This window comes from Heterocephalus glaber, unplaced genomic scaffold, assembly GCF_053883595.1.
Source record: "Heterocephalus glaber isolate CG9 unplaced genomic scaffold, H.glaber_assembly_v1.0 deba00001733, whole genome shotgun sequence".
Taxonomy (NCBI): Eukaryota; Metazoa; Chordata; class Mammalia; order Rodentia; family Bathyergidae; genus Heterocephalus; species Heterocephalus glaber.
Genome location: NW_028258444.1, coordinates 12,749,195 through 12,759,210, shown reverse-complemented (window position 1 = coordinate 12,759,210; position 10,016 = coordinate 12,749,195).

Sequence of the window (10,016 nt, the reverse complement as noted above, 5' to 3'; positions counted from 1 at the left end):
GTTACTATCTTTTAGCACCTTAGCAAGCAGAATCTAGAAGTGGATTGAAAAAGTACGTAGTATAACTCCATCATTTAATTCCAGAAATGAATGAACAAACAAAAAATATATATGACATCCACAGTTACTGAGAAGAAACTTGGTAAAACTCAACATCTACTCTTAATTTTAAAACAGAAAAAATTAGGGGTAGATGAATATTCCCTTAAAATAATAAAATATATCTCATTCTAGAAGACAGTGTTATTAATGGTGAAATATCAGAGATATTTCTCACTAAAACCAGTAATAAAACAAGGGTTCTCACTGCCACCACTGTTACTTAATGTTGGACTAGGGATTGTACCCGGTGCAGTCAGACAAATTAAAATGGAGTCGTGTAATTATCACTCTTTGTATGATTGTATACTTGGAAAACCTAACAAAAATTTGTTATACATTTAACAGGATAGTGGGGTATATAAAAAATAAATAGCTCAAGAATTTATATATAAGGAAACAAAAACCAGTTTGGAGAAATAATGGACAAAATGATTCTATTTACAATATCAACAAAAAAATGAAAAACTAAAAATAAACTTAGGAAAAAAGTGCTACAATTTATTGAAGAAAAGTTTAAAACCACTCCAGGATTCAAAAGAAAATTTAATAATAAGACATAATATTTTATTTTCTTAAATTTATGCATAACTTCAATGTGATCCCAATAAAAATATTTAATAAATTTTATTTTTAAAAACTTAATTCTTATTCTAAAGAATATTTGTGTATATCACTATGGTCATAAAACTTTGCAAAAGAAGAATGACAGGTGCTAGCTTCAATAGATATGAGATATAAAGTCTATGATGATTAATTTTGTATCTTGACTCAACTGAGTCACTCAATATCCAGAAGTCTGGTTAAGCATTATTTCTGACTGTCTGTAAGGGTGTTTCTGGAAAAAAATTAGCATCGCCCTCAATTTTTTCTGTCCCTGGTAATTCTTGTTCTCAGGCCTTCAGTCTGACTGTAATTTATACCCGAGGCTCTGCAGCCCTTAGGCCTTTGAATTACATCACTGACTTTCCTGTATCTCTAGCTTGAACCTGGACATTTTAAATTTGTCAGCATCCATAATTGTGTGAGCAAATATTTTATAATACCTCTCTTTCTACAGATATAACCTATTGGTTCTATTTCTTTGAAGAACTAGACTAATACAAAGCTTCAATAGTAATGGAGCATAATCAGGGATATCAATGCAGTAAAAGGTCCAGAAACAGACTCAAATACATATAGAAATTTAGAAAACTATAAAGGCTTCATCTCAAATCATAAAAGGAACATGAATTAATCAATAAATAGTGCTGTATAACTGACTAGTCATTTGAGAAATATTAAAACGTATCTGTGGGCTGGGGATTTAGCTCAGTGGTTTTGCAGCCTGCTGTGCAAGTGCAAGGACCCGAGTTCGATACCCAGTTCCAAAAAAAAAAAAAAAAACCTAAAACATATCTGTGTCAAATATGGTATAGGATAAATAGCAAATACAAGATCTAAATGTTAAAGTATTAATTTTTTCCTTTTCCCTTCCCCCTTTCCATTTGAATGTTTTCTTCCCACTTCCCAATATCATCCTTTTTGGTCCTTATTTCACTTTGGATTTCTCACACAAGAGAAACAATGTGATGTTTAAACATAAGTGTTTGATTTATTTCACTTAAAATTTCCTCAAGGTGCATCTATATACCTAACAATGTCTCAAATTTATCCTTTTTATGGTACTACATTGTATATAAAAACCACTTTTCTTTATCCATTCATCTGTTGATGGGTATCTTGGCTGTTTGCAAGATTTAGCTATTATAAATTGTGCTGCTGTAAACATGGCTGTGCACGTATTGTGTATGATGCATGTGATGCTTTTAATTCTTTCAAGAAGGAGAAATGGAACCTCTAGTTTTAATTTTTTGAGGAATCTCCATACTGATTTCCATATTGGTTTTACCAATTTATACTCCCACCAACAGTGGAAAAGGGTTCCTTTTTCCACACAGCCTTGCCAGCATTTGTTATTGCTGATTTCTTGATGTTAACCATTCTTTCTGGAGTGAGATGGAATCTCAGTGTTGTTTTAATTTGCATTTCTCTAATGACCAGTGAAGTTGAACATTTTTTCATGTATTTATTTGCTGTTTGTACTTCTTCATCTGAGAAGTGTCTATTCAATTCAGATGCCCATTTTTGGGTTGGGTCTTTAAATTTTGGGGTCAGATTTTTTTGACTTCTTTATATTCTAGATATTAGTCGTCTTTCTGAGGAATAGCTGGTAAAAATTTTTTTCTCTTTCTGTGGGTTGTCTTTTCACTTTGGCTTTTTAATATGATATGATCCCAGTTGTTGATTGTTTGAAATGTTTCCTGTGCAATCAGGTTTTGTTCATAAAGTCCTTGCCTACACCTATATCTTCAAGAGTTTTATCTATTTTATCTTCCAGCAGAGTAAGTGTTTCTGTTTTAATATTTAATTCTTTGATCCATTTCAGTTTTAGTTTAGTGCTTGGTGAGAGATATGGGTCTAGGTTTAATCTTTGCATGTAGAAAGTCAGTTTTCCCAACACTATTTATTAAAGAGGTTATCTTTCTTCCCATGAAAGTGTTTGACCCTTTTGTCAAAGATAAGGCGGCTGAGTGTGGTTGGAATTGTTTCTGCATCTTCTGTTCTATTGATCCCCTATTTTTTTGTTTGTTTTTGTTTTTGCCAGTACCATGCTGTTTCTATCATGGTAGCTGTATAGTATAATTTCAAGTCAGGGATTGTGATGCCACTTTCTTTTACTCTTATTACCAAAGATTGCTTTTGCTATTCTAGGTCTTATCTGGTTCCAAATGAATTTTAAGGTTGTTTTCTCTAGTTCTGTGAGTTACACTATCAATATTTTGATCAAGATTGCATTAAATCTGTAGAACAGTTTTGGAAGTATAGCCATGTTCACTGCACTGGTTCTGCCTATCCAAGAACAAAGGATATCTTTCCATTTTCTGATATCCTCTTTGATCTCCTTTTTCAGAGTACTGTAATTTTCAATGTAAAGGTGTTTTACCTCCTTCATTAGATTGATTGCTCAATATTTCACTTTTCTCGATGCTATTGAGAAAGGCATTGGTTCCCCAATTTTTTTCTCAGTGAGTTTATTTGTGTAAAGGAATGCTACTGATTTTTGATTGCTGACTTTGTATCCTGCTATGCTACTGAATTTGGTTTTTAACTCTAGGAGTCTTTTGGTGGAGTTTTCAGGGCCTTCTATTAGAGTATCATGCCATCCACAAATAATGATATTTTAACTTCTTCCTTTTCTGTCCTCATTCCTTTTATTTCTTTCTCTTGTCTAATTGCTCTGGCTAATATTTCCAGAAGTATGTCGAATTGAGGTGGTGATAGTGGTCATGCTTGTCTTGGTCTTGATTTTAGAGTGAACGCATTCAGTTTTTGACCATTTAGTATGATGTTGGTTGAAGGTTTGTCATAGATGGCTTTTATCAGATTGAGATAAAGACCTTCTACTCCAGTTTTCTGTAGGGTTTTTATTATGAATGGGTGTTGGATTTTGTCAATGCTTTTTCTGCATCAATTGAGATGATCGTGTGGTTTTTGTCCTTGATTCTATTAATATGGTGTATTATATTTATTGTTTTGTTATGTCAAATCCTACTTAGTCATGGTGTAAAGTCATCTTGATTTACTGCATTCTGTTTGCCAGTATCTTATTGAGGATTTTTGCATCTATATTCATTAAGGAATATAGTTCTCTTTTTTGGTTGGATCCTTCTTTGGTTTTGGTATCAGCGTAATGCTTCCTTCCAGAAATGATTTTGGGAGTACTACTTTCCTTTCAATTTCATTAAAGAATTTGAAGAGTAGTAGCATCTTTGAAGAGTAATAGATCTTCTCTAAACTTCTTGTAGAATTCTGTAGTGAATCTTTCAGGACCTGGGCTTTTCTTTGTTGTTACTTTTTTGGGGGGGAGGGTACTGGGGATCAAATTCGGGACCTTGTGCTCGCAAGGCAGGTGGAGGAACCACTGAGCTAAATCCCTGGCCCTCTTTGTTGTTAGTTTTAAAATTACCTCTTCAATTCCATTGACTGATTGGGTTATTTGCATTTTTATACCTTCTTGATTTAGCTTTGGTAATTCATATATATCTAGAAATCTTTCCATTTCTTGTATATTTTCCATTTTATTAGAATCCAAGTTCTTGAAATAAGTGTTGATGATCTTATGGATTCCTGCAGGATCTATTGTGATTTCACCTTTTTCTTTCCTAATTGCATGTGTTTGAGTCATTTCTTTCTTTTTTGATAAGGTTGGCTAGTGATTTGTCAATTTTATTTAATCTTTCAAAGAACCAACCCTTCATCGATTCTTTGTATTGTTTTCTTAGTCTCAAATGTATTCATTTCTGCTCTGATCATTGTTAATTCATATACTAATTGGTACATTTTAGGTATACAATACATTTACACTTATCATTGGGTGTTTGTACCTGAACATGATGTATGTTAGTTATTTTTTTCCCCATTACCTGTGCACCCTTCACCCCCACACCCTTCCCTATTTACATAGACTTTGTTTCCATTTTTTTTTCTTTAACATAATTTTTCCTTTCCTTTCTTCCCTTTCCCCTTCCCCTTCTGCCACTCCTCAACCTTTGGACCTTTTCTTATTTCAAATTATCAATTATTCATTTTAATCATTTTCATCCTTATTTACACTTCCAGTTTCTCACACTAGAGATACTATTCTGGATTTACACATGTGTGTCCTATTTATTTCACTTAAGAGTATGGCCTCAATATGCATCCATTTAGCTATAAATGACTCTAGTTTCTCATTCTTTATGGCTGACTAGTACTCCATTTAAAAAAAAAAAAACCACATCTTCTTTATCCAGTTTCCAGTTGATGGGCACTTGGGCTGTTTCCAAACCTTAGCTATTACAAACTGTGCCACTATAAACATAGGTGAACATATATCACTGTGGTATGATTCTTTTAATTCTTTGGGGAAGATCTCCAGCAGGGGAATAGCTGGGTCAAATGGGACCTCTAGCCCTAGTTCTTTGAGGTATCTCCATACTGATTTCCACAGTGGTTGCACCAGTCTGCACTCCCACCAACAATGGAGGAGGGTTCCTTTCTCTCCACACCCTCACCAGCATTTGTTATTGGTTGATTTCTTGATGGCAGCCATTCTTTCTGGGGTGAGGTGGAATCTCAGTGTTGTTTTCATCTGCATCTCTCAAATGACCAGTGATGTTGAACATTTTTTCCTATATTTATTTGCTGTTTTTATGTCTTTGTCTGAGAAATGTCTGTTCATTTCAGATGCCCATTTTTGAATTGGGTCTTTGAATTTGGGAGGTCTGATTTTTTTCAGTTCTTTATATATTCTTGACAGTAGACTTTTGTCTGAGCTACAGCTGCTAAATATTTCTTCCCACATTGTAGGTTGTCTCTTAGCTCTGTTGGTGGTTTCTCTTGCAGTGCAGAAGCTTTTTAATACAATGAGGTCCCAGTTGTGGATTCCTTGTGCTAGCTCCTGTGCTACTGAAGATTTGTTCATAAAGTCTTTTCCTATGCCAATATCATCAACAGTTCTACCTAACTTATCTTCCAGCAAGTTTAGTGTTTCTGTCTTAATATTTAGATCTTTAATCCACTTCGATCTTAGTTTAGTGCGCGGTGATAGGTATGGGTCTAGTTTTAATCTCTGACAGGTTGAAATCCAGTTTTTCCAACACTATTTATTAAAGAGGCTATCTTTCCTCCAATGAGGGTGGTTGGCTCCTTTGTCAAAAATGAGGTAACTGAGTATGTCTGGAGTTGTTTCTGTAACTTCTAATCTATTCCACTGATCTTCAGGTCTGTTTCTTTGCCAGTAGTATGCTGTTTTTATCACAGTAGCTTTGTAGTATAGTTTCAAGTTGGGGATTGTGATGGCCCCAGCCATGTCTCTGTTGCCTAGAATTGCTTTTGCTATTCTAGGTTTTTCTGTTTCCAAATGAATTTTTGGATTGTTTCCCCTAGTTCTGTGAAGTATATTGTTGGAATTTCAATTGGCATTGCATTGAATCTATATAGTAGTTTTGGAAATATGGCCATTTTCACTATATTGGTTTTTCTTACCCAGGAACAAGGGACATCTTTCCATTTTCTTATATCCTCTTCGATCTCCTTCTTCAGAGTGCTGCAGTTTTCAGTGTAGAGGTCTTTTACTTCCTTTGTCAGGTTGATTCCTAGCTATTTCATTTTTTTTAGATGCTATTGTAAAAGGAATTATTTCCTGAATTTCTCTCTCAGTGGGTCTCCTATTTGCATATAAGAAGGCTATTGTTTTTTGAGTGTTGACCTTGTAGCCAGCTACTCTACTGAATCTGTCAATTAAGGCTAGAAGACTTTTGACTAAGTTTTTTTGGTCTTTTATGTAAAGTAGCATATCATCAGCAAATAATGACAGTTTAACTTCTTCCTTTCCTATCTTTATTCCTTTTCTTTCTCTTGTCTAATTGCTATGGCTAATGTTTCCAGAACAATATTAAACAGGAATGGTGATAGTGGGCATCCTTGTCTTATTCCTGATTTTAGCGTGAAAGTTTTCAGTTTTTGACCATTTAGTATGATGTTGGCTGTTGGTTTTTCATAGATAGCCTTAATCAGGTTGAGATAAAGACCTCCTATTCCAATTTTCTGTAGTGTTTTTATCATGAATGAGTGTTGGATTTTGTCAAATGCTTTTTCTGCATCTATTGAGATGATCATGTGATTTTTGTTCTTGACTCTGTTAATATAGTGTATCACATTTTTTGATTTACGGATGTTGAACCACCCTTGCACCCCTGGGATAAATCCAACTTGGTCAGGGTGTATGATCTTCTTGATGACCCTCTGTATACTGTTTGCCACTATCTTGTTGAGGATTTTTGCATCTACGTTCATTAGGGAGATTGGTCTGTAGTTCTCTTTTTGGTTTGGGTCTTTCCCTGGCTTTGGAGTCAAAGTCACACTTGCTTCCAGGAATGAATTTGGAAGTATTGCTTCCCTTTCAATGTCCTTGATGAGTTTAAAGAGTAATGGCAATAGTTCTTCTTTAAATGTCTTGTAGAATTCAGCAGAGAAGCCATCGGGACCTGGGCTTTTCTTTGTTGGTAAATTTTTTTTTACATTTTCAATTTCACTCATTATAATTGGGGCGTTTAGAATTTCTATATCTTCTTCATTTAACTTTGGCAATTCATATGTATCTAGGAATCTGCCCATTTCTTTTGTGTTTTCCATTTTATTAGAGTACAGGTTCTTAAAGTAGGTATTGATGATTTTCTGGATTTCTGTTGGATTTGTTGTGGCTTCACCTTTTTCATTCTTAATTGCATGGATTTGAGTCTTTTCTTTCCTTTTTTTGATAAGGTTGGCTAAAGGTTTATCGATTTTATTTATTCTTTCAAAAAACCAACTCTTTGATTCATTGATTTTTTTGTATCATTCTCTTAGTCTCCATTGCATTGATTTCTGCTCTGATCTTTATAATTTCCTTTCTTATATGAGCTTTGGGTTTGTTATTCTCTTCTTTTTCTAGGAGCTTGAGGTTCTGCATTAAGTTATTTAACTGAGTTCTCTCTGTTGTCCTAATGTGGGCATTCACTGCTATGAATTTCCCACATAGAACTGCTTTCATTGTGTCCCACAGATTCCTGTATGTTGTACTGGCATTATCATTTACTTGTAGAAACTGTCTGATTTCTTCCTTAATTTCCTCTGTGACTCATTGGTTGTTCAGGAGGGTGTTATTCCATTTCCATGTGTTTGTGGGGGTTTTGTGGTTTCTTATGTTATTGATCTCCAATTGTATTGCACTATGGTCTGATAATATACAGGGGATAACTTTGATTCTTTTACATTTACTTAGATATGTCCTATGAGCTAGCATGGGATCTATTTTGGGGAATGCCCTGTGTGCAGCTGAAAAGAATGTGTATTCTGATTTTGTGGGGTGGAACACTCTGTAAACATCTATTAAATCCATTTGTTCAATAGCTTGGTTCAGTTCTAGAATTTCATTGTCAATTTTTTTTTTCTAATTGATCTGTCTATTTGTGATAGAGGGGTGTTGAGGTCCCCCACTACAATTGTATTAGTACTTATTTGGTTTTTCATGCCCATTAATATTTGTTTTGTACAGTTGAGGGCATTTGTATTTGGTGCATATATATTTAGGGTTGTCATCTCTTCCTCTTGGATTGTTCCTTTCACAAGGATGCAGTGACCATCTTTGTCTCTCTTAATTAGTTTTGGTTTGAAATCTACTTTGTCTGCAAATAAGTTTGCTATGCCTGCTTTTTTCTGGGTTCCTGTGATGTGGAGAACTGTTTTCCATCCTTTTACTTTCAGTCTATGGATTTCCTTTTGAGTTAGTTGTGTTTCTTGTATACAGCATATTGCTGGGTTTTGCTTCGTAATCCATTCTGCCAGTCTATTTCTTTTGATTGGTGAATTGAGGCCATTAACATTGATAGTTATAATTGACAGATATTGACTTATCCTTGTCATGATGTTTTAGTCTTGTTGGCTCTTTTATTTCTTATTTTACCCCCTTTCACTTTAGTGTCTTACCTTGCATGGTGCCTTCTCTCTGCTGGGCCTCATGGAGTTGTGACCTTCATTGTCTTTTTCTAGGATATTGCTTAGAATTGTTTGGAGTGCTGGTTTGGTGTTCACGAAATTTCTCAGATGTTCTTTGTCATGGAAGTATCTAATTTCCCCATTGATTTTGTAAGATCATTGTGCAGGATACAACAGTCTAGGTTGGAAGTTATTTTCTTTTAGGGCTTGAAATACTTCACTCCAGACTCTCCTTGATTTGAGGGTTTGTGTTGAGAAATCTGCCGTGATTCTGATGGGCTTTCCTTTGTAGGTGATTCGTTTCTTTTCTCTAACTGCCTGTAGAATTTTGTTCTTCTGTTGGGTTTCTGTGATCTTAACTATTATATGTCTAGGTGTAGATTTTTTTTGGTCACGGCTGTTTGGAGTTCTATATGCCTCACTTATCTGTACGTCCAATTCTCTACCTCTGTCTGGGAAGATATCTACTATTACTTCTGTGAACAGTTTTTTTTATGTCAGTTGTACTTTCTCCTGTTTTTCGTGGACTCCTATAAGTCTTAAGTTATTCTTCTTTGCATCATCTAGCAGCTGTTGGATTGATTTTTCATGGTCCCTTACCATCTTTAAGAAATCTCTATTTTCATGGTCCTTAACTGCAGTCCTGTCTTCTATATCTGATATTTTGTCTTCAGATTCTCTTAGTCTGCTCTACATGCTTTCAGCGGAGTTTTTAATCTCCTGAATATCTGTTTGAATCTGTTTCATGGATTCCACTTCTTTCTTATGTTGGGTGATCATGTTTTCCATTTCTTTCTTATGCTGGGCATTCATGGCTTCCAGAATGTTTCTGATCTCATCTATTTTCTTATCTGTTTTTGCTCTAGAGCTTCTAATCATGTCTTTCACTCTGCTCACCATGTCTGTATTTATCTGGGAGATTATTTCTGTTTTGAAATTTTCTAGAGCCTCATGCATCTGCTTTGTTACTTCCTGTGCTATCAGTTCAGGGTGTCCAAGTGGTTGCTTATCAGACTTTTCCACCTCATTTCCCCCAGAATTTCCTTTTTGTGGTGTGGAAGCCTGCGTTTGTGCCTTGCTTAAGTGTCTTCTCATTTTTGTTTTTGGTACTGTCCTTGATTTAATTCCTGGGTTGATATTTCAAGATTGCTTAATGTAGGTATCTTTGTTGCTTGTGTTTAAAACCCTTGTGAAATGATTGCTTTTCAGAGGTGTCTTTCAGATATAGCTTGTGTGTGGGTTTTGAGACTCTAGTGACCCTGAAGCTATTATATTTTTCTTATACCAAGAAGGAAAACTAATTAGATCAATCACAACATGTTAGCCCAAATGACATAGTCAGCAATACCATAGCATCA